A 24,625-nucleotide genomic window follows, 5' to 3' on the forward strand; every position below is an offset into this window, starting at 1 on the left:
GAAAGGGCTTCTCACTGTGGTGGCTTCTCTTGTTGTGGAGCATGGGCTCTAGGTGCGCAGGCTTCAGTAGTTGCAGCACTCGGGCTCAGTAGTTGTGGCGCATGGGCTCTAGGGGATGCAAGCTTCAGTAGTTGTGGCTCACAGGCTCTAGAGAGCAGGCTCAGTAGTTGTGGCGCACGGGCTTAGTTGTTCCGTGGCATGTGGGATATTCCCGGACCAGGGATCAAACCCGTGTCCCCTGCATTGGCAGGTGGATTCTTTTTTTTTTTAACATCTTTATTAGAGTATAATTGCTTTACAATAGTGTGTTAGTTTCTGCTTTATAACAAAGTGAATCAGCTATACATATATCTATATCCCCATATCTCCTCCCTCTTGCATCTCCCTCCCATCGGCAGGTGGATTCTTAACCACTGTGCCACCAGGGAAGTCCCTGAATTTCTTTTAAATTATTGGGTTGGCCAAAAGGTTCATTTGGTTTTTTCCATAAGATAGCTCTAGTAGCACTTAGTTGTCTTCACCTTCATTCCAAACAGTTTTGTTAGATTGTATGTGACAGCTGTTGTATCAGTGTGCATTAAAAAAAAAAAAGACTTATCAAAATTGGTGAATTTTTGTGTAGCCATTTTAATATTGAAGATGGAAGAAAAAAGCAACATTTTCAGCATATTATGCTTTATTATTTCAAGAAAGATTAAAATGCAACTGAAACACACACACAAAAAGATTTGTGCAGTGTATGGAGAAGGTTCTGTGACTGGTTGAACATGTCAAAAGTGGTTTGCAAATTTTTGTGCTGGAGATTTCTCACTGGACTATGCTCCATGGTTGGGTAGACCAGTTGAAGTTGATAGTGATCAAATTGAGACATTAATTGAGAACAATCAATGTTATACCACGTGGGAGATAGCTGACATACTCAAAATATCCAAATCAAGCACTGAAAATCATTTGCACCAGCTTGGCTGTGTTCATCACTTTGATGTTTGGGTTCCACACAAGTTAAGTGAAAAAAAAAACATTCTTGACCATATTTCCACATGCGATTCTGTACTTATACGTAATGAAAAGGTCCATTTTTAAAACACATTGTGATGGGTGATGAACAGTGGATACTGTACAATAATGTGGAACAGAAGAGATCATGAGGTAAGCAAAATGAACACCACCAACCACACCAAAGGCCAGTCTTCATCCAAAGAAAGTGATATTATGTATATGGTAGGATTGGAAGGGAGTCCTCTATTATGAGCTCCTTTCAGAAAACCAAACAATTCCAACAAGTACTGCTCCCAACTAGACCAACTAAAAGCAACACTTGATGAAAAGCCTCCAGAATTAGTCAACAGAAAATGTATAATCTTCCATCAGGATAACTCAAGACGGCATGTTTCTTTGATGACCAGGCAAAAACTGTTACAGTTTGGCTGGGAAATTCTGATTCATCCACCATATTCACCTTTGGATTTTCATTTATTCTGGTCTTTACAAAATTCTCTTAATGGAAAAAAAATTCAATTCCCTAGAAGACTGTAAAAGGCACCTGGAAGAGTTCTTTGCTCAAAAAGATAAAACTTTTTGGGAAGATGGAATTATGAAGTTGTGTGAAAAATGGCAGAAGGTAGTGGAACAAAAGGGTGAATATGTAGTTCAATAAAGTTCTTGGTGAAAATGAAAAATGTTTCTTTTATTTTTACTTAAAAACTGAAGGCACTTTTTGCCCAACCCAATATTTCTTGGCTGTTAACATCTCACCTTTTAACTGGTCAAATTCTGGAACTGTTGTCCTTCCTCCCATTTGGTGGGCGTCTTACTAATGGGCCCTTTTGGTGAGCTAAGCTTCTTCCAAGGCACGTCCTGAGTGGGGTTGGGTAGCGTTTGTATTGCAAAGCCATTTTCCAACTCCTCACTGACTACTTACTAACCCACATGTATCATTGTACTACCTGGAAACACTGGGTAATAAAATTCTGCCCCATTACCCTTCAACACATTGACCTGGCTTCTCTGTAGTTGCTGCAGTGATGAATCCTGATGCATTCTCCCTTACCTCAAGGCCCTGGACCCGTCAGCATGGATCCTCATAGATTACATGTCTAATAAAAGTGACACATCTGTATTTGCTTTCATAATGTCTAGGTTATATCTATATATGTATCTGTATCTATATCTAAATCTTTATCTATATCAGCCATCTCACTGGATGCTCAGAACAGGCCCTTCTAAGATTTGATGAAAACAGCCTAACTTGGGTACAAGGCTTACAAAAGAGATGCAACCAATCAGTAACAAATCAAGAGCCAGAACAAGGACTGCAGATTTCTGGCCCCCAGTCCAGGGCTCTTTCAGGGGCAGGATGCAGCTTTCTAATTCAGGTGTCTTGAAAGCCACTTCCCACTTCCAGCCCTGCAGGCTTCTCAGTTGCTGATTTAACATGTAGGAGCTCTGAGAGCTGAGTTATAAATAAGACTCATGTTAGCTCCAGGGAGGAAGGGAAATAAGGTGGTCTGCCAAACTGCCATCCTTCATGAGACCCCAACCAGCCCACCATTTCTCAGCAGCTCCTAGTTTCTCAGCTTGGTACTCTTATTCAACTCTCCCCTTTCTCTTCTTTTGAATAGGTACTGGAGTAGAGATGATTAGGGTGGTAACAACATCTATGTTGCTGTATCTGTATTAGTACATTGTCATCATGCCATCTCTCTGCCTCCTAAATATCTTTTATGAAGCAAAAGGGAAAGGTTTTGTCTTTGGAGAAAACACACTTCTGTGTCATTACAAAAGAAGCAAATAGTCTAGTGAAAATTAAATAGTGTGGGAAACCTCTTGATTGTTTACTATAACATCCCCCTATAAAAACTTCATCCATACAGCAGGCACTGAAAACTTAGGTGCTGATAGAGGTCAGGCAGGTGAGTCAATGAGTGAGGCAGGCCAAGTATGAAGAAATGAATGGAGAAGGGTGGAGACTGTGCCACATTGCAAGGCTCGTGTCCCATCCCAGGGGGCAGCTGCCATTGCAAATAAATGTGGCTGCCAGGTCTTCTGACTTGTCAAAAGAAGCCAGACATCTAGATTTTTTTTTAAATTTTACTTTTTTAAGCAGATATTCATTTTAAATTATTTATTTGTTTGTTTATTTATTTAATTTTGGTTGTGTTGGGTCTTCGTTTCTGTACGAGGGCTTTCTCCAGTTGCGGGAAGCGGGGGCCACTCTTCATTGCGGTGCATGGGCCTCTCACTATCGTGGCCTCTCTTGTTGCGGAGCACAGGCTCCAGACGCGCAGGCTCAGTAGTTGTGGCTCACAGGCCCAGTTGCTCCGTGGCATGTGGGATCTTCCCAGACCAGGGCTCGAACCCCTGTCCCCTGCATGGGCAGGCAGATTCTCAACCACTGTGCCACCAGGGAAGCCCCAGACAGACATGTAGATTTTATATAAATTGTTAAATGTCTGCAACTAGTTCAATTAAAAACAACAAAAAAGACATGATATGGGACATGTGTGTCTCATTCTGCAACCTCTTCAGTACAAAGAGAAGAGGACTCTTACGTTTGAGGCATAAGCTAATATTGCATCATATAGGAGAACTGAAGCCAAGACAGTTGAAGTACATTGCCCAGTGGCACAATGGGCCCATGGCAGAGCTGGAATTTTTCTAACTCAAGAGCCAAGTTCTTTCCACTGGGTCATATTGCTTCCCATACCAAGAAGGACATTAAAACAAAAGGGGTCAACTAACCAAATGGGGTCTTGACCTATGGATCCTAAGACAACATGTCCACAAGTGACCTCCTCCCAGAAATTCCTTGTCCTCTCTGGGTCTCAATGTCCTCATTTGCTAAGCAAGGCACCAGGACTAGAGGGCAGCTAAAACTCCTGGATCTAGACTGCAAGTCATGAGCAGAACCTTTGTCTGCTTTGTGAGGTATGGCATCCCATGGCACATAGAAGACCCTCAATAAGCACTTCTTGTCTGAATGAAAATCTTTAAAAAAGCATTATGAAGTCCCTCCAGTGTCTAAAAGAAAGGTTACTCCTTTCATTCATTCAATTCACAAAGAGGTATTGAGCATCTACCATGAATGTATTAATGTTCTATTGGCTCCATGAAATTACATACATGAATCACTCCTACATAATGAGGATAATGATAAGAACTAAGCTTTGCAATGCTTTTACGCATATGCTCAGTACTGTTCTGAGCATGTTGTATATCATAATTTATTTAATTCTTTCAACATCTTATAGGAATGGGTATGTGATTCTTATCCCCACTTTACAGATAAGAAAGCTGAGGTGAAGAGAAGTTAAGAAATCTGCCTAGGGTCACACAGCTAGTTTGGCAGAACCAGATTTTAACCCAGGCTCTCTGGCTCCAGGGTCCATGCTCTTAACCATAGTTTTACATACTTGTCAAGAAAGGAAGAAAAACAGCATTTATTAAATCCTACTCCTTGCCAGGTACTGACTTAGCTAGACACTTCTGCAAAATATTAACTGGTCATTCTTTACAGTAATTATCTTGTAGGTTGATATTTTATCACCATCTTCTTTTTTTTTAATGTGTGTCTTACAATGGGTGAAATGTGGTAATTAACATTTATTTATTTATTTGGTTGCTCCGGGTTTTAGTTGTGGCAAGCAAGCTCCTTTAGTTGCGGCTCACGGGCTTCTTAGATGTGTCATGCGAACTCTTAGTTGCAGCATGCATGTGGGATCTAGTTCCCTGGCCAAGGATTGAACCTGGGTCCCCTGCATTGGGACAGTGGAGTCATAACCACTGTGCCACCAGGGAAGTCCCTATCACCATCTTCTTATCAAAAAATATCAGCAACATTTTCAACACCACACAGCTAGCAAATTCTAACATGAGCTAGAGATGACAAGGCCTGCAGGAGAGGGGCAGTGAGATGCAGAGGGAGTTCACAGGAGGGAGATGATGTTTCCAGATGAGGGAGTTCACAGCTCATTTTTCTGCCCCCTTTGTCATCACCTTTGGCTCCCTGTTGCCTTGGCCCATGGGTAGAGTCATTGTTAAAGACTTAACCTTCCTTTGGTAGCCCAGAGGGCAGCAGTGGCCAGTTTTGGAACCTCAAGCCCCTTCTTTGTCTTCTAGTAGTTTATCTAGGTCAGACTCAAGATCAAAGGTTCATTCCAGAATTATGTGGTATTTCAATTACAACGCAAAGATGCTTTACTTCCTAATATTGATACAAAGGTTTCTTTTCTCTGAAGACACACTTCCAAGGAGCTGAAGGTCTGCTTCTTTCTCACAGGGAGAGGAGACACTCAGGGCAGGTGAGCAGAGAGGAAGGTACCTCAGGACTCTGGTCTTGAAGTCCTATTTAACAGAGAGGAATTCCAGTCTGCCACTGTTTGGCAGGTGAATGCATGGCGCTGGGGCAGGGCCTGGGTTGTGTGGTCTTCTGGGTGGACAGTAAGTCACAGTGGCAGGGCTGTTTCTCAGGATTAAGCTCTTGAGTGTACCCCAAGGCTGTGCCCCAGGATGGGGGTACCCTCAGTCAATAAATGAAGCAGAAAGCATTGCTGTCTGTGTTCCTTTAACATTTGACACTGTGATTTGGTTGATTCTCCAGGAATAAACAAAACTTTATTTAAATTTTTTTATTTAAATTTTTTATTTAAAATTTTTAAAAAATAAACAAAATTTGGGTTACCCAAATCCACACTCAAGCTGTTATCTCAATCTTAGAGCAAACTAAATGCAAAAGGCATTGTGTCTAAACATTGACCAGATGTGTGAAAAACTTATTTTAATCAGAGACATTGTGACTCACTGAACAATAATGCCTGGGTCCGGCTGTTTTAAATTACCTTTTGATGGTTTAAAGAATCCATGTGTTGTTCTAGTGGGAAGACTGCATTGGAATGTTGGAATCTGAGTTCATGGTATGATTTTTAGACAAAGCACTTCTGTGCTTAAAGACCACTACTCAGAGGCTTAGGGACTGAGAGCAAAGTTTCACTCTGTGTCTCCAGCTCTGGTTGTTTAAACTTTATTGTAGTCTCCTGCATGTCTTATGCTTTCTGTCCACTTCCCCTGCTAGAAAACTGGGCCTCATCCCCATGCCCCCAATTCCAGGTGCACCTTCTAACAAGTCTCCCTGCTTTCTATCTCACTGTCACTTCAATAATGCTGTCACACAAATCCTTCCTTCCTGACTTCCTACTTTGTATATATCCTTTCATTCTGCCTTCCTTGCCCCCCACTTTCTTACTGATGGATGCCTAAGCCCAAAGGCTTACAGAGGACTGGGGGAAGAAGGACATGTATAATGAACTGAATGCTTATGTTCTCCACAAATTCGTATGTTGAAACCTAACCACCAAGGTGATGGTATTTGGAGATGGGGGCTTTTGGGTGGTGATTGGGTCATAAAAGCATAACCCTAATGGAAAGGATTAGTGCCCTTATAATAGGGACCCCAGAGGGATCCCTCACCCCTTCCACTGTGTGAGGTTATAGCCAAAGACAACCATCTATGAACCAGTAAATGGGCCCTCACTAGACAACAAATCTGCTGGTGCCTTGATCTTAGACTTCACAGTCTCCAGAATGATAAGAAATAAATGTTTGTTGGTTATAAGCCATCTAGTCTATGGTATTTTTGTTATAGCAACCAAAATTGACTAAGGCAACATGTAAATCATTAAGTGCAGTGTAAATGTTGTAAATTCTTTTTAGAAATGTATACAAGTCTCAAGCTGAAAACCCAAAGAAGAGAATGGCCAACTGTACTTAGGGTAGGTGGTCATGGAAGACTTTACAGAGGAGAAGGGATTTAAGTCTTAAAAAGATAAGTACGTATTCCCAAGAGAGAGAAGACAGAAGAGGACATTCTATGCAGATGAGGACCTGAGACTTGAAGTGACCTGTCCTGTAACAGGAATTGATAAGGTGGTGAGAGACAGGAATAAAGTTAGGACAGGCTAGATTATGTAGGATCATATATGCCACACGAAGGTCTATATACTTAGACATCAGAGAGCCAGAGAAAGATTTGAAGAGGGAAGAAATATATTTGGATTTTCATTTTGAAAGACCACTATGGCTGTAGTGTGGAGGATAACTGAAAGAAGCAAGACTGACAGCAGAGTTAAGACTATTAGATATGGAGTCCAATGGTCCATGGGAGAAATGGTCAAGTCCGGAATCAAGAAAGTAGCAGTGAATTTGAAGAGAAGGGCTAGGTAGGAAAAGTGAAGAAAAATAGAATCAGTATAATCTGGGCAGTGATTGGAATGGATGCATGAAGGAAAGAGAAGAACTGAGGTCAACTCTAAGTTAATGAATGACACCAAAATCCACTCAGCCACAGGAAGTAAGATAAACAGAGAAGCAGATTGCAGGAAGTAGAATCAGGGATGGATCATATCTGAGGGCCCCAGGAAACACTGAGGCAGACACTTCCAGTAGGCAGTTGTCCATGCAGACAAGGCATTCTGATGAGTTCTGACCTCCAGCTACAGGTTGAGAGTCATGATCCAAATGCTGTGTTTAAACCCTGAGAGTGAGTAAGCTCCCCATGGAGAGCACACAGAAGTGAAAAAGGCCAAAGATAACCTAAGCAATGTCAGCATTTAAGAGCTAAGTCACAAAGGAGAAATCTACAAAAAGGACTGGGAGGAAAACTAAGAATGAACTCTATCATGCAAGCAAACAAGAGTGTTTTAATAATGACAGAATGGTCAAAAAGGGTTATAAAACTGAGAAATCACACGAAATGAAGGCAGACTTTTCACACCCTCTGCTCTTATCACTTTCAATCAGTCAGTGTTCATTACCCAAGAGTATTCCCCACTTTTTCTTGATACGGGTTTCTTCACCAGCTTCCTGGAGACTTACTCACCCTCACCACTTCTGATCAAGCGCCAACCTTCATTCAAAAGCTGCTCAAGGATTAAGTCCTCCTTGAGGTTACCCGTGACTGTGATTTCTCCCCCTCAGAACTTTGTCCGTGGTAGTTCAGCCTCCCAATAAGCAGAACTGGCTTTGATATAAAGGATTTTAAAGCTTTGTACCTCCAGTGACCAGATCAGGAAACTCCCATTGCTATCAGTTAATGTCTGACCAACACATTCCAGTATGTGAAGTGCTTTCACACATGCTTCCTCATTCAGTCCTCTCAGTATCTCCATTAGGTCAGAATTAACATTATTTCACCTGATATTTGAGGAGACCGAGTCCAGGTAGGGTACATATCATTCAGTGGTAAAATCTTAATACATAATAATCTAAATACATATTGATGATGATAAAGAAAAACTATTTTTTTCTTAGCACGTGCTAAAACTTTTCAACTGAGAAGATGTATTCATTTCCTATTACTGCTGTCATAAATTAGTACAAGGTTGGTGGCTTAAAGCAATAAATTTATTATCTTATAGTTCACTTTCTCCAGGATCTAAGGTATCTTATATTTGGAAGTGAAATATTTTTTATATTTTATGGAGATGTTTAGAAACTTTCCATGAAAGCTAGGAGCCAGTGAGGACATTGTAGCATTATGCTCAAATGGCTCCCAAATCTATATCCCAGTCATGATATGTGGCCTAAATGCCAGACCCATATTTCCAAATATGTTTACCTGACTATTAGGTTGCCCAGGGAAACTTTTTTTTTTTTTTTTTTTTTTTGCGGTATGTGGGCCTCTCACTATTGTGGCCTCTACCATTGCGGAGCACAGGCTCCGGACGCGCAGGCTCAGCGGCCATGGCTCATGGGCCCAGCCGCTCTGCGGCATGTGGGATCTTCCCGGACCGGGACACGAACCCGTGTCCCCTGCATCAGCAGGCGGACTCTCAACCACTGCGTAACCAGGGAAGCCCCAGGGAAACTATTTTTAAAGAGCCTCACATAAAGCTCAAACACAGCAGGTCCCAAACAGAATGCATCACGCCCTAGTCTTTTTTCTCTTCCTCTATTCTTAACTTCCAGTTAATGGTATCATCATTCACTTCATCCTCTGAACACTAGGATTAATGTTAGCTCCTCTTTTCCCTTCATATCATACAGCTGTAGACTAAAAAATTATTCACAACCAAAAGTTGAGAGTTATGTTTTATTCAGCGGGAATTTTTAGGACTTCAAGCTTGGGAAGCAGCACCTCAAGTAACCCTGAGAGAACTGCTCCAAGGAGGTGAGGCGGGGGAGCCAGGATACACAGGAGTTTTGCAACAAAGGGCAGATAGTCTGAATGTCAAAAGATTATTGTTAATTAAAGAAAACCAGATATCTCAAGTTAAGGAATTTAGCGCTTTTCTATGTATGGGAAGATGCAAGAGTCTGGGCTCACTGAAATCATTCCTTTGACATGCACCTCAGCTACCTGGGGCCAGTATCCTCGTGTTTTCATTTCCTGAATTCCCTCAGGGCTCACCAGTTCACCATAGGCTGTGGCTGCAATCTCTTACGACTGTAGCATCATTTGTTTACTGATATGGTAGGTAATATTCCATTTATCACAGCCAATGGACCAATGAACTCTATTGTTTCTACCTTAGGTCTATGTCTAGAATTTGGTCTCTCCCCCATTGCCAGTTTTTTTTTTTTAAATTACAGCTTCTTCACCTTATATCTGCATTATTTCAGTAGAATCCTAACTTATTTCTCTTCACTAGTTTTCCTCTCTTTTAACTCACTCTTCACTGTTGAAGATTGTGCTGCCAAAATTAACTCTCCAGAAAAACAAATCTGACTATGTATTTCTTCTTCTGGAGACCCCCATCACCCATACAAAAATGTCTAAGGAAACCATGAAAAAGATGCTTCAAAGCAAATGGGAAATAGCTCCTTTCTCCTCTCCTTTCAAACCCTTTATCTATCAGAAGGGCTATGTGACCATATCCCCTGCAGATCTTTATTTATTTGCCTAAAAGAAGACAAACTGTCTCAGAATGATAAGTCTGATACCTGGACAAATGTGTCATTTTCTCCTAGCTCCTACCAAATAACTAGAGAGGAGATAACTCTCCCCCAGCCCTTATGTATGAGCACGTGTTAAAAGAAGGGCATACTAGGGCTTGTTTATCCTGGCTGTAGGATTGACTGCTTAGGAAGTATGCAAAGCCAGTATTGACTAATGTCCTTAAATATTACTTATTACTCATATAGCATAATCACAATAAATACTGAGAGGCCCATACACTATTTGTTTTGCTATTTGAACCATAATTTAATATCTACCGAGTATGGCCTTTTCAAAGAAGAACTATTAACTTGCTGAGCTAAACTATATTTAAAGAGCAGTCAACTGTATGGATTCTTTGCTCTTAATTTGCAGCTAAGTTCCAATTAAACCTGTGTTGTATTCAAGCAAGTTAAATTGCAGTGACTGTTGACTTAGGAAAAAATGTTAACTGACCCTTTCTGGAGCCCAGTTAGACTGTGGCTTACACTGATCCTGATTAGAGAGGGATGCAGAGATGGTTGGAATTATAGAGCATAAATCAATACACTTTCTATGAGAAGGCACTGCTGTATATGTTTAGACAACAGGTACTTACTGAAGACTCACTGTTTGCCGGGGCATTGTGGAGATCTCCCAAAATTTATACAGTACAATTTATGACCTCAAGAATTGAAACTGAGAGCTGCTGCTGTGGGACACACCAATGGAATGCTGAAGTGATAGTTTAGGTAATTCTGGTTGTCATCTTGATCAGTTGCCTAAGTGTAGACAAGGTTGCTTGATAATTCGTCTAACTCCTTACTCATCATATAAGGGATAATAACACCTGCCTGTCTCCATCTTTACAGGACAGTTACACGATGGCTAATGTCTACTGAACGCTAAATGTGTTCCCACACTATATGAAATGCTGTACACATATTAACTCATCCAGTCTTCACAACATCCTGAAAAACAGATATTGTAATCCATGTTTTGTAGATTAGGAAATTGAAGCACGGAGAGTTCAAGTTACGCGCTTAAGGTCACATAGCGCTCCCATGGATGGAGATGACTTTCTGAACTGCCCATTTCTTATTACCCAGCTCTGAGGATTAGAAATTTCCTTCTATGTTGAATCCAAGTCTGCTTATAACTCCTACCCAGTTGGTCCTTGTTCTGTCCTCTGGATCCAAACAAAAATATAAATACAACTATTCTTCCTCATGTCAGAGCTTCAATATTTGAGGATAGTGGCCCATGTCTCCCCTCCATTCTTCTTTGGTCTAAGTAACCTCAGCCCCTGAAACCATTTTACATCTATCCAGTTTGGAGAGGTCCTTACTCTGCTGTTACCTGAGAGTAGATACTATGCCCTAATTGTGCAAACAATCAGGGAGTGTCACTACATTGTATTAAGCAGACTACTCCCTCATCCTGAATGGAGAAAAAAGCTCATTTTTGTAAACAGTGTTTCTTTGCCTCTTCTTACACCACTCCTGTAATAGTAAGACCCATAAATATAGCCTATTATCTTCAGTAATAAAAACTGCTAAAGTGTATTATGGCTTATAACCTGCCAGTCACTGTTTTATGATTTATGTTTTAATTTACTTAATCATCACAGCAAACCTGTGGGTTAGATGCTATTTGTATTCCTCTTGCAATGAAAAACAGAGGTATGGAGTAGTTAAGACTTGACACTATATTACACAGCATATGACTGTACAATGACTGGCTATTCATAAAGAATAATAACACACAGTACCACAGTAACTTGGAAGAGTATATGTTTATGAAACTTATACAGTATGCCTTTTAATAGGTGCTTTTAGTACATACTTTGCCTTTTTTTGTCCAAGCAACATCTTGTCTTATGAATATCTCACACAATTCTCAGATTTAAAGTTGAGTATAGCAAAAATAAAGTGCCTCCTTGAACTTAGGTGATACCAACCCTCCAGGGGCCTCTAGTCAATTTCCACTGACACTCCACCAACCTGGCTGATCAGGACCTGCCCCAGTGATGAGCCACGGGACAGCTGGAGAATGAGTGCTGGATCAGTGGGGACAGGCTGTCAGCCCAGGAAAGGTATTTTTATATGGGTGTGAAATGTTTGCCTCTATCTCTAGGTCCCGTCGAGTAGAAATATGTTTCATGATGGCAAGGGTGGCATTTTGTTGCTGCAAGATATTTTTATATACTGGAAATGATAGATAGATAGAGAGAGAGACAGATAGATAGATAGAGATATAGCTATCTCTAGAGATAGAGATAGGTAAATGACAGATATATATGGATAGATAGATAGATAGATAGATAGATAGATAGATAGAGATGTAGCTATCTCTAGAGATAGAGATAGATAAATGACAGATATATATATAGATAGATAGATATAGATATATCTATAGACATATCTCTATCTCTGTCTATCTCTATATCCATATCTATCTAGCATTTACCTATCTCTATCTCTAGAGATATCTAGCTATCTATCTATGTATATCTGGCCTTTATAGTTATAGTATCTATTTCACTTAAGATGATGGGCTTTTAAAGTGGAAACATTCCTGTAGGTGGGCACTGTCCTGTTCCCACACCATGATGGCACTCGGAGAAAGGAGGCCAGAATCCTAAAGATAAATCCCTGGAATAAAAAACAAGCAGAGAGAGAGCTGTGAGTGATTCATAAATGAAGTTAGAGGTGGGAGAGGCACAGAGAGGGAGAAAGTAGGGATGAGACAAGCTTGTATAACCTTAGAATCCAAGGAGAGGATGGTAAGATCAAACCCAGGCCCTAGGAGCACAAAATGTCAGTCCCCTCAGCGCACAGCAACTCTTCAGTGCCTGAGACATGACCATATAGATGGTTTCTAAGGCAGTAGCTTGAAGAGGATAAGGAGAAAATTCACCCTGTCAGTAGAATGGTCAGCCCAGGACTCCAGCCTGTTATCCCTACTGATTTTAAGTGAAAGTCTGCTATTTAAACTAGTGGGAAAGAATTTTTTCCAGGGTCTTGAGTAATTGCCTACCAGGAAACATTTTTTGAGGGGGTGGGAGGAGGGTCAGGGTGGAATGGTGGTGACCATGTTTCCCAGTGACCCTACCACAGTTTGGCTTTGGCCTCCGGTGGCAATCATCTTCTTCTTCTTCTTCTCTGGCTCCCACTGTCGCCTTCCCTGTCACCCAAGCAGAGAGACTCCTCCTGGGGATGTAGCATCACAGACATTTATTTGGTTTGCTGAATGAAGGAAAGCTACCTTTTCCTGTTGAACTGCGCAACACTGCTTCCACGTCTTATTCTGGAATGGTGCCATTGTGTTGGGTAACTTCAAGAGCCATAGCAATGAACTTCCAGGTGAAATGAACATATCCTGCTTTGCCTGGTGGCATCTCACTTTTAAATGCTTTTAGCATTCAGCAGAGCCTCACTGTGTAAGAGGGAATTGCATCTGTTTCCCTTTACGGCCACCTCAAGGCACCGTAATCATTCCATCTCAGGGACCAAGCTGGCCAGTGAATGGGGGAAGTGAAAACAAGCTGGATCTGTTCCCTGAATCATCTGCCAGCTGTCTGCAGAAACTCAGAGGCAGACTGGACCTGCTTTCATGATGAACCACGATGTTAGAAGAAAGGAAATCTAGCTGGGTGAGTCAGTCCCAGGTGGGCTTCTCAGGCAGAAGCATCTGGAGGCTTCATTCTCCGGACGGCTCATGGAACACACTCAGTCTGGAAGTCATTAGGAGAACATAAGCCCAGAAGACTCTGATGTCATCTTTAAAGGTGACCTGATTCCAGAGCATAAATCTGACCTTCACACGACTCTCCCAAACTACACGCCTGTGGTTGGCCCCAAATTTCCAGCAGATGCACTAATCTTTTTCACCACTGCCATGTTTGGAGGAGTCTTTGTGGTGCCTAAATGCACGAAAGAGATACAGAGGAGCTTAACTCCAACCATCTTTAGCTGTTTATCACAGCATCTAGCTAACCTTTACCAGCTTATTTCTATGTGAACCAGGGTTAAAGGACTAGCTCCTTTTTTGCATCCCTGACTCAAAATAGATGCTACTATAGGCAACCAGAGCGGTCACTGGCACATGGTCAGCAAGTCCCCTCATGTGGGGTCAGGAGCTGCAGAGCGATGCTCACACCTGTGCTCAGATTACTGTATGTTCCATCCATCATCTGGCTCTTCCTTTCAGGAGGAGAACCACCAGAGGTCCAGCACTTCCCATGGGAGGCTCACTGGCCCATCTGCCCTTACCATTGCCTTGTGATATTGACCATTGCAGGGCTGTGGCAAACATAGAAGCTTGGTAACCATCTCTTCAAAGTCAGCAATTATCATAGGGTAGTTGCCAAATAACTTTAAAGCAATGCTAGCAAGTCTGCTTCAAAGCAGAAGGGCCACCTACTTTCTTCTCTCTTATTTCTCTCATTTCTTTCTTTCTTTTCCTTCTGTTCTTTCTTTCTTCCTTTTGCGGTATGTGGGCCTCTCACTGTTGTGTCCTCTCCCGTTGCAAAGCACAGGCTCCGGATGCGCAGGCTCAGCAGCCATGTCCCACGGGCCCAGCCCTTGAGATCTTCACGGGGATCTTCCCGGACCAGGGCACGAACCCATGTCCCCCTGCATCAGCAGGTGGACTCTCAACCACTGCGCCACCAGGAAGCCCCTCTTTCTCTTTCTTTTCTGTCTCTCTATCTTTCTTTCTTTCTTACCCTTCCTTCCTTCCTTCCTTCCCTCCTTCTTTCTCTCCTTCCTTCCTTTTGTTGTTTAATACAGATTTTCAAGCTCTACATTAGACCTATTGATTTATTTTAATAAACTCTTGAGTTGACTCTATTGTACCTGCCAGTTTTGTAACCACTAATCTAAAAGGCTTTTCTTAGTTTTAATCTAGTTATAAGAATCTACAAGTACATGAATGTGACTGCAGGTACTGATTTGGGTCTATAATTATCTGATTGCTTTGTTCCCTTGGCTGGGTTGATAATCTTCTTTCCCTTTGCCTCTTTATAGTGATCCAGGCATAAAGAAAAGTTGTGCTGTAATTGCTGTTCCATTTTCACAGGCTGAGCATTTATGGATGAGGTAACCAGATGTCTGAGCTTGTGCTTTCTCATTTATAAAAGCAAGTTCCTCGTGTTCTCCCCAGACCATGATTTATCCATAGAAGTGTTCATTGAAGCAGTGGAGCAGAAAATATTGGAAATTGATAAATTCCAAACGTCAAAAATTTATTAAGGATATCAAGGCACATCCCTCAATGCACTACTATGCTGCTTTAAAATTATATTTGCAAAGAATTCTGCATAAAAAACTGTTTGCATAGTAAATACTTATGGTATAATATTAGCTGAAAAAATGGTGCACCGCACTTTGTATAGAATATCTCAATTACTTAAAATATGCATGGATGTATAATGGAAATAGATTCACTAAAATATTAACAATGGTTTTCTCTGGGTAGATAACTTTTTAAATATTTTTAATACAGTTTCTCTAGATTTAAAAAAAGTTCTACAATGATTATATTAATAACTTTTATACTAACATGTCAAGGGCTAGTCAACAACTTTTACATGGATATTATGCGAATAAAGTGTGGTAAAAAATGGAAAACAGCTGAAAAAAAATGTGGGTGAGCATTGCTGTTTTTATGGTGGTTACTCATCTTTAAGGGAAGCAGCAATAAAATTTTAATTTAAAAATTATACAAGAACAGATCGTACCACCTCCATAGACAGGTGATAACTGCATGCCAAATTAACACATCAACCTTCCAGTTCTGCCTCAAACAATGATGTCAGTCCTTAGAACACCTTGGTGGAAAGTACTAATGTGTACCTCAGAGGTGAGGTCTGCTATGTCTCAAGCCCCCAGGGTCCATCAGTTTACTTCACTCTGTCCGATATCACTGTTTGGTGAGAGCAGAGGTGTTTTGGCCCATGAACGTGCACCATGGCCAGGCTCACCCTCCCTGGCTTGTCCAGCTCTGACTTTGGTCCTCATTCCATCAGCAACTTGGGCAGTGGGGAGTTCTGCAGGTGGGTGAGCTCTGGGTTTTCCACCTTCCTCCACTCTGGTGGGCACCTGCACCGAGCATGACCACTTCAGGAAATGATGTTTACCCCGGCCAGATGCTTAGCTCTAATCTCGCTTCCTCTTCTTTCATGTCTCCAAAGGGGCATAATCCTCATCTCTAAATATAAACTGTGTCATCTGAAAATACACACCCACTTCTGCCAGTGTTTTTATTTTTCTCCCAGATGACATTACCAAGGTTTCTATTAATAAAGATAAGGCCAAGTGGCCAGACATTACTGAGGGGAGCCAGGGCTCAAGGTGTACAGACATGAACTGTCCCTTTCTTTGCTCTGGAAAACACCATAGCAGGTGACACTTGCCATCTGAGACCACATGTGCTTGGGTCTTACTGTCACATTGCAATCAGCCTCAACTACCAGCATTGCACCTGTAGTGAAGGATCAGTGAGGGATGGACTGAGCAAGGTGGGGTGATTGGTAAGAGTCCCATAAACCTGGCCATGTCCCAGCTCTCCAGCATAGTTGTTGCCTACAACTTCGGACTCTTACCATCCACTGCAGTACCAACCTTTCCTAATATCAGGAACATGCCACCACTGGAGCAACCTAACAGCCCGTATGCTGCTGTGTCCTCACTCTAGCCGTGTGCCCCAGGGAACACACAGGGGAGAATTTGATTGTCATCCTCACTGATCTGAGCCCATACCATCCAAGAACCTTTAAATAAACCCTGCTTACTCCAATCCTAATAATAGCCACATCGTACTGAGAGCTCCCTATGGGCCAGGCACTTCAAACACATAGAACTTGCCTGCACAGTGCTTCTATAAGGTCGCTGCTATTCTGTTTAATAGATGAAGAGAACAAGGCTCAGAGAGGTTAAATAACTAACCCCAGTCATGTGTCTCAACATGGTAGAGTCTGGATTCAAACACAGACCCACTAGATTAATCCTCCTAAACCATTTCACTTTTTCTCAAATTCCAGTGTATTGTTTGCAAGTATGTTCAAGACAGTTCAATAACTTCCCATCCTCAAAGGGTAGAAGAATGGGCTCAAGGAAGGGCTACACTTCATTGCCCCAAGTGTACTGTAAGTGACCTTAGTGAGCAGGACATCGATTTGCAGTCATCCCTTCTGAAACTGAGAAGGACCAAAATGACACCTGAGCTGCCTTGGTGGGGATTATCCTTTTGGGACTTGGGAACTCAAGCAGGTTTCTTACAAGGGAACTCGAGGCTGTGCAATATCATCTTTTCCTAGAGTTTACAAAGGCTGAAGGAATTTGGTTCTAATATTAACAGCTCAGGTGCCTCTTGCCAGAAAGGGTGACAAATGTCCCGCCTGAGATAACAGATGAACTAGGCACGTAAGTTTATGGACGGAAACGACCTTAGCACAGGATTCAACAGCTGATGGCTCATGAAAACTGCATGAGGAATGGGAAACCTGATTGTCAGTGGATGGCAGCTTGTCAGTATACTTCAATTGCTGGAAATGAATTTTGACAGGTTCTGGAATGATCTGTAGCCTAGTTACATTGAGTGTGGGAAAAGAGTGATTGTCGTGACCTTGAGGGCATCAGCATTGCTCTGAGCTTCCTCCTGACTTTCTTTCTAGAGTCCTAACAGGAGCTGTCCTTCTGATTCAAATGGGAAAACTCGGGTTGGGGGGGTCAGGCCAAATGTGAAATGGGAGGGCTGGGAAGGGCACAGAGACTTAGGTTCCCTTGGGCCCCCGTTCAGGACCACCTAGTGAAGGCAGCCCTTTCCAGAAGGCGGTGTCACAGCCCACTAGACTGTCCTGTGGACCAGCAGTCAAGGGTCCTGACCAGCAGCCTTGACGCTGTTTTCAATTAAAGCATTTTTGCTGCATCTGCCTTTTCTTTCCTCTGTCCTTGTGTGTATTTTTGGAATATAGTGTCAGAATCCAACTCAAAAAACATACTGTGAGTTAACAGCTAAATATTAGAGTGAAGGTAAAGAGAATGAAAAACATACATTTCTCACACTCCAGAAAAGGTCACAATCTTGTAAAGGGCATAGACAAGTTTTTAGAGAAATAGAAGAAAGACAAAACATAGGACGCTGTGTGGTTTCAAAGGACAAAGAACTAACATTCTCTCAAAAGACCGATTCTTACATATGAGTATCTGGTAAAAGAAGCATCAGAGTTCAATGGAGAAATGTGGGATTATCCACAGTCTATTTATGGTGGTATGAAAACCATTAGCATTTGTATATCCTCTTCAGACGTACAAAAAAAATAAATTAGAGCTGTGAAAAGAAATGAATTAAGTATTTAAGAAGAAAACCACAGAAAAATGAGAAGATAATAATAGAAAAAAACCCTAAAACCTCAAGAGGTAAAAAGTTTTTAAGAATAGAAGTAATAGAAGAAGGCTCTAAGGAATCTGGTAAATTACAGATTTAGGTCCTTTAAAATGTAAAAGTTTTCTGTGGTTAAAATTTTCACTAAAATATAACCTAAGTGAAAAGATTTTTTCTGAGTCAGAAGAAAACTGCTGCAAACTGGACTAGCAAAAGGTTAGTTAGTATCTTTATTAATCTACATAGCTCAGAGCAATTCCCCAGTCAAACCCAACAGTAGAATCACCCCATTTCACAGGTAAGAAAACTGACAGAGGGCAGTAAGGAACTCACCAAAAGGACAAGAAAATTCATTGCTGAGTTGGAGCCAGATTCATGGACTTTTTCTACCTTTTGTCCCTTTAATCAGTCATAGAGCCACAAGTGCATTTCTTCCATCAGAGATTGAGGGCGTCCTTCTCCATAGCAAGGAGGATGACTGACCATAGCCCAGGTGGACTCAGGTCTGAGACAAACTCTGTGAAAAAAACTTTTTGAAAAGATTGGAGTTTCAGAGAGGTGGCTCTTTATTTCACAGAAAGTAAATATCAATTATCAAGGAGAACTGAAGAAAGAAGTATAGGCAAAAGAATAAAACCAAACAAAAAACTATATACATTGTTATTCTTTAATATGTAACCATTCTGAAGTATAATGATGAAGAGACAGAATAAATGGTTGATTAAAATCAGAATGTGCTAATAAACCTGAAAGGAAGAGTTTTAATTAAATTCTCAACATGTGTAGTATTTAGTTTTTGATAATAAAAAAGAAAATTGTTCTAAAAATCTTTTGAGGTTATGGAGAAAGACACAGAACATTCAAGGGTATATATATATACACACATTGTTCCTATTCCAGGATGCTGAACAGTGGACTGAGGCTATTTATTTTTTCAGTCCCAGGGCTACATATGTACACACTTAGGTCATAATAACCTGTGATGTGTGCATTCTCCTGAGAGAAAGAGGGCAAGGTGACAAGGGGAGTTTTATGATTCAAAGTTTGGTGGATAATGACTGTCAGAGAAGATTGAAAGAAAAATTTCCGTAAGCCCCAAATGCAGCATTCAAAAGCAATATTTTAATCAGATCATTTCATATTTTTCTTGAGGAGTCATTTTTTTTACAGGAAAAAGATATATATTTGTTCCAGTAGATCAAGGACAAAAATAAAATGAGACCCATGGGGAATGATTTCTTCACAATGCAGCTATTAAATTGATCTATTTGGAAGCCTTATACCATGTTGCTGCATGCTAATTGCAAGTCATTTTGAAGGAGAATCAGCTTGGATCACAGTTGATTTAATGCAGGAGAGCTGGCCTGCGCAGCTTGGGAGAAACGTGTACATGAAAGCCTTGGTTTTACAAGGCCCACAGAGAGAGCATTTATTTGGATGAGGCGGAACAAACCTAGAACTCTAGGGTTGACACAGACCTTGGCAACCTTTCAAAAATGACAAGCCAAGTCTTCATTTCCTCCCTCCTCCCACCACTACAGCATGGGGTAACAGACAGGTGTAGCACCCTCCGCCCACAAGCCCTCCCCACTGGAGCTCTCCCAAGCCCGGTTTCCATGTTCATAATATGCCTTCTGGAAAGATGGATAGAAGAAGCTCCGATGTAATATACTAACTCCAGCAACCTGATGGTACCCCATCACAACTTCATCTTGTGGGGACCACAGGAGTTTGCTTTCTTTCTATTGGCTTTTTTTTTTTTTTTTTTTTTTTTTTTTTGCGGTACGCAGGCCTCTCACTACTGTGGCCTCTCCCATTGCGGAGCACAGGCTCCGGACGCGCAGGCTCAGCGGCCATGGCTCACAGGCCCAGCTGCTCCACGGCATGTGGGATCTTCCCGGACCGGGGCACGAGCCCATGTCCCCTGAATCGGCAGGCGGACTCTCAACCATTGCGCCACCATCAGGGAAGCCCTGTTTTGGCTCTTGAAAAGTACCTAAAATTCAACACCCTTCATGAGGAGGAGTTAGATGTGCTACATTGAAAGCGGGCATCCTAAGCCTTTGTAAGGTCATTGTGAGTAAGAGCACCTAATGGAAAACAAGAGTGATGCCAAGGCCAGGCACCTGGATATTGGGAGTAGTAAGATGATCAGGAAGTAGAAAAAGGGAGAAAGAGGAACAGGACCAGCCTGGGACAGGCTGTATGGACCTTACTTTCCTCCTTGGATGTGTACAGCATAAGGGACCAATTTTGGGGTACTAATACTTTCTCTGTTAGGCTTACTGTGCAGCTTGGGAAGGGAGCATTGTTCACCATCTATATTTATTAATGGTAAAATGGATGCACCAAGAGGATAATTTTGCCTCCCCATATATTTCACGGCTGAACTTGGTAACATCACCATGACGTATTCAGTAAGTCGTATGGCGCATGTCACTCTAACCCTCACAATCCCCTTCTCTCTCTGGTATCTCTATCTTGCAAACACTCTTCTTTGGTAATATTCAAAGCTCATACGTTGATACTAAATGTTTACTAAGCAATTTTAGAAGCAGATACTGTATTAACACCATTTGATATGTTCTGGAATAGGACATTTCTGTGGCATCATTGAAATTAATGAATGGTGACAACTGTGACCCTGTGGGAATTTAGTATGATTGTATGTTTTTCTACCAAAGACAATGTATGTCATTTTTAACTTTAAAATTTACTTTAAATTTCCAGCTACTGAGGGTTTTCCTGAGAGACTAGGGTTATGCAAGATATCATGCAAAATGAGTTTGTAATTAAAAATAGACGACAGGCTGTTTTGTCTATTCACTACTATCTTATATTTGGGTTATTTTCATGTGAATTCACTGATTCTGGGGGTGGAAGAGAATCCTCCACCCACAGAATCAGTGGGTGTTATATTGTTAATTAAACTACACATTTATTTATTCAACAATATTTGAAACAAACAAACAAAAAAAAACAATTTTACCTGAGCACCTACTATGTGTCTAGAACTGTACAAAGCTCTGGAATTGCAGAGATGAGTAAGAGAGGAATTTTTCCCTAAAGAACTTATAAAGGAGCAGGTGGCAGACAGTGATACAGAGAAACAAGCAAAGCGGAAGAGGAGCAATCTGAGGCAGCTGGGTCTCCTGGAAGGGCTTCCTAAAGGAGAGAACATGTGACCTGGCCTTAAAGGATGACTGGAATTTTCACAAGGAAGGCGGGTGTTGGAGCTCCTCAGGGGGAATGCAGAGAATGCACAGAGGTCCAGAGGGTGGACGAGGAAATGTAACAGCAGGTGGTTTTCTTTGGCTGGAAAACGATCCCAGTGGAGAGACGTTGGAAAGGGTAGGATGACCTAGTGGGGAACCAGCCTGCAGAGTTCTGTGGTCTCTCTTGGTTAGAAATAAGGAGTTGCTGTGGGTTTCTCTAAAAACAGGGTGATCGGGTCTGTGCTTTAGGATAATTTGAATGAAGCAGAGACAGGGAAGGGACATGTGTTAGGGGGATGGAATGTCTCATTTCAAGTAGTTGAAATCATTTGGAAGCTTGGATGGATTTACTCCAACTCATGGAAAAGCAGAGTGTCGTAAAGAAATGCATTAAAAATTAAGAGATCTGAGTTATGGCCCTGGCTCTGCTACGAATTAGTTTTGTGTCAGGATAAGTCACTTTATGTCACTGATCCATAATGTCCTCATCTGTATAGGGATAAGTATGTGTGTATTGATTACTAAGGTGGGTTACTTAAGTATTAAGGTGGGTTACTTGAGTATTAAGGTGAGTTGTATGATTCCATATGATGAGTATATCCATCATTTCCTCTTCTGGTGTTTTCATCTAAAAATTTCCGAAGTGATTTAAATAGGATATTTAGTTATTTCTGCCTTATTCTAAAACAAGCTATCTCCCTTGAGATGCCTATGTAGTGCATACCCCTCAGCTTTCTTCTCATTCTGTCTTTAAATTTGTCACTTAAATATTTAATTCAGGAAAAGAAAAAGGCAACACCTTACTAACACCATGTATCTCAAAATGTTATAGTTTCTAAAGTTTAAGGCCTGATGGACTGGACCACAAAACAACCCCTCTTTGTGCTGGTCAAGTGTTCTTAAGAACAGCTAATAATTGAGTCAAGTGGGGAGGTAGCAACTTGAGGGACAATTAGGCCAGGGTAAAAGAGACAGTTAACTTGCTCTCTCTCCCAGGACTTACATTGATCAACTTCTCCTTGCCATTTGACTTAATTCCGGCTGTCCCGCTAAACCAAGACACATTTTCCGAAAGAAGATTACACCGACACCTTTGACTTCTGTTTCAAAATGGAGAAATATTACCAGGGTGAAAATTATGTAGAGCAAATACACATGAATAAATGTATTATACTGGAAATTGCTTCCATAAAGTAGCCAATGGTAAGAAATAAATGAGAATTCTGTCCATCAACTAAATGACTACATATTTGGAAATAACTGTATTAGACTGCATTTTTTTTTTTTTTTTTTTTTGCGGTACGCAGGCCTCTCACTGTTGTGGTCTTTCCTGTTGTGGAGCACAGGCTCCAGACGCGCAGGCTCAGCAGCCATGTCTCACGGTCCCAGCCGCTCCACGGCATGTGGAATCCTCCCGGACCAGGGCACGAGCCCGTGTCCCCTGCATCGTCAGGAGGACTCTCAACCACTGTGCCACCAGGGAAGCCCCTAGACTGCATATATTCAAACTTTTTGTCCAGATGTTTATATGGTTTTTACATTTTATGATTTGATTTTTATTTTATGTTTAATTTCTAAATATACATTTCTCACCAACCTATCTAGTCTACTAAGAAAAGCAATCCATTCCAGGTTGGGAGAACTTGGCAAAAAGACAGAACCATCAAATGCAGTGATTCTCAACATTTTATACTCTACCATCTTAACCAAGAGCTTGTCAAGTCCACTCTGTGACCATGGTTTTCACAGACAGATGTTTTCAATTTGTCTTCAGTATGATGTTGATTCAGACACTTGGCAGATTTATCGTTTCTCCATTCTCCCCTGCCACTCATTCTCGTTTTAGATTTTCTAATATAATAGTTGTAACAGTGTTTTACACTTTCTATAAATCTTCATGAGGTTTCTAAACCTGGTGCCATACACGTTGAGAACTGCTACCTAACATTACCCTTTGAGGAATTGAGTGACATATTTTAGAGTCTAGGTTAATTAATCTTCTGCCTGGGGTAATGAGCAGGTATGATGCTAGTTTTTAAACTTACAATGTTCACTGCCTGATTTTTCCCTCTGGAGAACTTTAGAGTTGGAACAAGCAAGGTCTCCTCTTCAACCCCATGTCTTACCTGGGAGCCCTGACTTTGTCTGACCCAGAGACACAAGCAATGGGTACCTGAGGGTTCAGTCTTACCTTCCTCCCATCCCTGTGTCTGTGCCATCACCTAGGAAGCAGAAGCTTCCAGGCTGGCATCTTTACCCTTTCCATGACTCCTTCTCTACCCCCTTCGGCCACCAGGAAGCTCACCTACCTCTGAGCTCCTCTCATTCTTACTACCGTTCCCAGCACTGGATTACTCTTTGCCTGGTACCACTTCCTGAATGTTGGATCTTCTGTTGACTGTTAGGTCATCAAATTCCTCAGACATGGAGAGCATTTCCATGATGTATTAGGGGTATTCTAGTGTATATCTCAGCATTTTTTTTTACAGTGGTAGGCACAGAAGGATGTTCTCCCAAATACCTGAGTACAGAATAACTAAACAAATTAAAAAAAAAAGATCAGAGTGAACCTAACTAATTTCAGACACACCACTCAGTCTGTTATCTCTGGAATATTCCTAATACAGCCAAGACAGAAGGGAATCAGAGCTGTAATCAAATTCCTGAGGCGGAGATTAAAAAGAGGTTCTCAATATGCATGTGTGTCTTTGGTCTCAGGGATGCCCTTGTGAGTTACATGCTTAGGAAAATGATTATTCTGTGATTAAAAGACACGTTAGATTTATGTTTAGCAGATGCAGACCTTTTGTGTATCTACCATTAAAAGGAGGCCCAGAAACCCTAAAGCATGTCCCAAAGCAAGAGCCTCCCTGCGGTTAACCAACAACTATTGTACGACCTTGAGGATGTTACTGTCCTTCCACGGGCCTCCATGTTCTCACCTGAAATGTGCAAAAAGTAGATGCAATGACCTCTATGTTCCAAATGTGGATCCTGAGTATCAGCTCTTTGCTGCTGTTGTATCCACCCTTCTTCAGAAACTTAGTAAAATGCCAATACCCTGTTGGTCCATCAAGCTCTCCTCTGAAGTTCAAGGGCAGAATGGAGCGAC

This window comes from Mesoplodon densirostris, chromosome 2, assembly GCF_025265405.1.
Source record: "Mesoplodon densirostris isolate mMesDen1 chromosome 2, mMesDen1 primary haplotype, whole genome shotgun sequence".
Taxonomy (NCBI): domain Eukaryota; kingdom Metazoa; phylum Chordata; class Mammalia; order Artiodactyla; family Ziphiidae; genus Mesoplodon; species Mesoplodon densirostris.